We start from the raw sequence: 5573 nt of genomic DNA on the forward strand, positions 1-5573 counted from the left end.
GAAGTGATGAATCACTAAATTCTATTCCTGAAACTAATACTACACTGTATGTTAACTAACTAGAATATAAATGAAAGCTTGAAACTAGAAAAAAAAATAGTCTCAGACTCATTTCAATTTCCCTTCCTTTCTAAAAAAAAAAAAACTTTATTTTATTTATTTTTATTGAAGTATAATTGATACTCAATATCCCATCAGTTTCAGGTGTACATCGTAGTGATTCCTAATTTTTATACTTTATGAAATGATCCCCATGATCATTCTAGTTACCATCTGTCACCATAGAGAGTTATAATATTATTGACTGTATTCCTTATGCTATACATTACATCCTCCCACTTATTTGTTTTATAAATGGAATTTCACTCTTCCCGGATGTATAATATGACACTCAACAAAATAATACTTAAAAATGGAAAGTAAGAAAATAAATTCTTGTATAACTGGCAGTTGGCTGTAACATCCTGCAGCCAAGATTAAATACCAGTTCAACAGATGTGTGTTTAAAGGAAACTGCACTGTGTGAGGTATCACAGAATAAAAACCTTAGAAATAGACATATGTTATTTGAGCTCCAAAGAAAGTGAAAAAATATCCACAGCTATAGATATTTTAAAAAGCCAATTTGTACTCTCTTACCAATCTATTTGTGATGACTACCATCAAAGGCCCTCCATATTCTCCCATAAAACATTTTTTTAAGATGTAAACAGAGAAAGAAAGAAAATGGGTTAAAATCGGCATCATAGGCAATTATTAAACTTACTCTCCAAGGTTAACTATTTAACTTTTAATATTCTGGAAAGCATAACTTGAGTTAATCTAAACTAATCCAGTACAAAGTACCAAAATGCAGTGTCCTTAAAATATGCATTTCTTAAATTATCAGAATAGGCAAGAACATAAGTAACTAAAATCATTGAAGGGGAATTTTCCAGGATGCCTATTTACAGAGCTTCTGCTGTGTTATTCTTTCATTTAAAATATTTTTTCATAACACAATATTTCTAGTTAATTGTTACTAATATATTATTCAATTTGCAAAAAATGAAATGTTTATACAAATTTTAGTCATCTATATTTGTAAATTTCTGTTTATTTTGAAAAAATCTGTGTTAAATTCTTTTTTTAATAATACATTTTAACATTTTTGAAACTAATTCTATAAAAGTTGTTCATTATAGCAACTTTAAAATAAGTATCAACTTATTTGGCAAGAGAATATAGTAACAAGATTAAAAGAAAACAATGTGTTTCTATGTGACTTCAGGACAATTTGGTCATCAGATTGTATTCCTTAAATTTATACAATTTTTGGTTGTCAATGATACCTCAGCAAAGCTGGGAAGATAAAAAAGAGAAGAATATGAGGGCTCGCTCTCTCCCTCTCTTTCTCTTCCTCTCTCTCTGCTCTCCACCATGTGGGATGCAGGGAGAAGACCAACTGCAAACCAGAAAAGTCCCACCAGATACCTGATCAGCCGGCACCACCATGATCTTGGACTTCCCAGCATTTCAGAACTGTTAGGAATAAATGTTGTTTGAGGAAAAAAAAAATAACACATCAAAAACAAAAACAAAACAAAACAAGACAAAAAACAGCAACAACAAAAAACAAAAAAAAACACCCCAAAAAACAAAAAGAAGAATAAATGCTATCACTAGGTGTGGACAAAAGTACTACAAAAGATTGGGAAGGGTGGTTGTCAGGGACTGGGGGGACCAGGAATGGGCAATTATCATTAATGGATGTGGAGTGTCAGTTTTGGAAGATGAAAGGAGTTCTGGAGATGAATGGTGGTGATAGTTACACACAATGTGAATGCAATTAATACTGTTGATGTACACTTAAAATAGTTAAATTGGTAAATTTTATATATATTTTACTACAATTGAAAAAAGAAAAGAAAAAAAATATGAGTTCATCCAAGACATACTTTGTTTGTTTCTTTTTTTGTTTTTCTTGTTGTTGTTGTTACCATGTAAAAATAAATCAGGTTGCCTACTTTCATTTTTCATTCATTAAATGATAAATTGACTAATCTGAAAATATCAGTGTCACTGTTGAATAAATATAATGTGAGGTTCAATTAAAAATGGTCTGAATCTCAGATACCCATTTGAATTAGTTATCTGTTCATTCCTGTGTTTGATGGTTCATAATTTATGGTGACTTCTGTTAATTAAAGGACATAGTACCCTACATAAAACATCTTTTACATTTTGTTGTGCTCTCAGCTTTAAAGGAAAAACATATTTTTGAACAAAGCCAGTTGTTTATCTCATGTCTGAGAAAGGCTATGCAACTTAATTGTTCCCATGAGAGACCACTGATTATTTGAGAGAGATGCCTATGTTCAAATGCTTTAAAAGTGAAGGTACATCTGTCAAGTTTAACACATATTTTTAAAAAGAATAGAAATCGTATAAATTAAAAAGATCAATTTCTGTTAGTGGCACTGGTTTAATTACTGTGAATCTGGCCAGTACAGCTTATTGACAGTTACAATATAGAGACAAGTGAATCCTTTGAATGTCTATTATTTCTAAAACTGAACTTTTGAATTTTCATTTTCATAATCTGAATGTAAGACATGACCCGGAAATATTTTGTAATTTAGAGACATAATTTATTTGTCAAATATAACCTTTACATATTTTATGCTTGATAACATTAACAGCTCTCATGATAATCACATTTAGTGTAATTGATTCACATTTGCTTTGAAAGTGTTGTTAATATTAACTAGCATTGATTAGAGATATGTATGTATGTCTGTGGTCTGTATGTATGGGTATGTTGGGGGGCATCCCTGTCCATAGAAGTTAATTTACCATAATTCTTGATCAAAACACACTCATCATATGTCTACGCATAATCTGCTTTATTGTTAGTTATTTTAAGGATGCAATAAGAACCTATAAAACCACTCACACCCACACCAACACCCACAAGCTAAGGCCTTGGGGTGGGGTAAATTTATACACATGTCTCCATTCTATTCCCTGCATCCTCATCCCATCCTAACTTTGATAAGATCATTTTCTGAAAGGTGATACTAATAATCTTACTTTTTAAAAATGAAATTTATAGCATCCACACATATACTAACAATGTAAATTTTTCCCTTTTGAATTATTTTAGCTTTTTTTTTTCTATTTTTTTTTAATTCTTATGTTAATCCCCATACATTACATCATTAGTTTTAGATGAAGTGTTCCATGATTCATTGTTTGTGTTGAATTATTTTAGCTTTTTAAATGAGATGATCATATATACAACAATGTAGCTTTAAAATTATTTTTCTATAAATTATTCATCTTAACTATATGATACAGCATGACAATAATATACCATATTTTTATCTTTTTTTTTACTTTCTTTTTTAATTTAGTTTAATTTTATTATGTTATGTTAGTCACCATACATCATTAGTTTTTGATGTAGTGATCCATGATTTATTGTTTTTATATAACACCCAGTGCTCCATGCAGTACGTGCCCTCCTTAATACCCATCACCGGGCTAACCCATTCCCCCACGCCACCCCCCAAAACCCTCAGTTTGTTTCTGGAAGTCCATAGTCTCACATGGTTTGTCTCCCTGTCCTATTTCCCCCTCTTCATTTTTCCCTTCCTTCTCTTAATATCCTCCATGCTATTCCTTATGTTCCACAAATAAGTGAAACCATATGATCATTGACTTTCTCTGCTTGACTTATTTCACTTAGCATAATCTCCTCCAGTCTCATCCAATTTAAACATCCACTGTCTTATTTATAAGTATATGTTTTATTCAGGCTTTACCTATTTTAAAAATTGCTCCCTTGAACTTTCTTATATGTTTCTTGTTAAACTTGAAAATAAATTTCTTTTAGAGACAGGCTTAAGATAGTCTTTAGAGATACGCAGTATGTGATTCTATTTTAGAAATTATTGCCAATCTGTTTCTACAAACAATTTATAAAATAGGTCACTAGATGATAGATGATAGATGATAGATAGATAGGTGATAGAAAAAAGAGTGATCATATAATTTATTTTTGAAATAGACACTTTTGTGAATGGAAGGGTCTCTGTTATTAATTAGATTATTAGTAACAATAATTATTATTAGTGTTCCACTCCAACAGGTGTAAACTTGGAATGTCCTAAAAACAAATAATAAAACTCACAGCAAAACATGTAAGCAACAATGACAAAAATAATAGAACCCCAGGAAAACATATAAGCAACAATGATAAAAACAAATAAATATAAAACCCACAGCAAAACATATAAGCAACAATGGCTCTGTTATTAATTAGATTATTAGCAACAATAATAATTATTATTAGTGTTCCACTCCAAGAGGTATAAACTTGGGATGTCCTAAAAAAGAAACAAATAATAAAACCCACAGCAAAACATATAAGCAACAATGACAAAAACTGCAATTAAGTTAATTTTGGACTTGCCCCACCATGTTTGTGTAATGTCCTCAAACATAAGCTTTATATCATTTAAGTGTTTTTTATAATGATTTTTTTTAAAGATTTTATTTATTTATTTGACAGAGAAAGACGCAGCGAGAGAGGGAACACAAACGGGGAGTGGGAGAGGGAGAAGCAGACTCCCCGCCGAGCAGGGAGCCCGATGCGGGACTCGATTCCGGGACTCCAGGATCATGACCTGAGCGGAAGGCAGTCGCTTAAGCAACTGAGCCACCCAGGCGCCCGTGTTTTTAAGGTTTTAAGATAACAATAACTCAAATTTCAAGCAAGGATATTCAGATTATTATATGAATGCATCATCACCAGATCTTTAAATCTTTATTCATTCATGTATTTAACATGATGATAAAAATTAACTACTAGTTTGATCATTTTTTACCACTTGTTGTTGTAAACAATAATTCTAATGGAATTCCAGAAGAGTATTCAATATAGGGAAAATACATGAAAATATAAATGAAACATTTCATTAAAATTCATGCCTATATTGGTATGATAAGATCTCAATATAATCAATTGGAACAAAATTTTTCTTTTGAATCATTTCTGAATACTTAGAGGGTAAAATTCTTATCTGAACTGAAATGTTAGCACCACCCTTAACACCAGTGGTGTTAATACAGTTGTCTTTTATGTTTCCTCCTATAGACCACTTAGAATTCTTACTTTTTATTTATTTTTTAATTTTTTTATTAACATACAATGTATTATTTGTTTCAGGGGTACAGGTCTGTGATCCATCAGTCTTGCACAATTCACAGCGCTCACCATAGCACATGCCCTCCCCAATGTCCATCATCCAGCCACCCCACCCCACCCACCCCCCCCTCCACTCCAGCACCATCAGTTTGTTTCCTGAGATTAAGAGTCTCTTATGGTTTGTTTCCCTCTCCGGTTCTTTTAATTCTTGGTGTTAAATTTTCAGAAGCATGTCCTTGGGCAAAAGAGATTTGTATTAATTCACAGCCACTGTCGCAAGTAATTTAGTGATGATGTCAGTGTACTTCCAGTTGCTCTTTGCCAAATAACCAAAAAAGTCATACCAATAATAAACTATAAAAAGGCAATAAAATTATTAGTT

This window comes from Leptonychotes weddellii, chromosome 1 (genome assembly GCF_054177405.1).
Source record: "Leptonychotes weddellii isolate Sample4059 chromosome 1, ASM5417740v2, whole genome shotgun sequence".
NCBI lineage: Eukaryota > Metazoa > Chordata > Mammalia > Carnivora > Phocidae > Leptonychotes > Leptonychotes weddellii.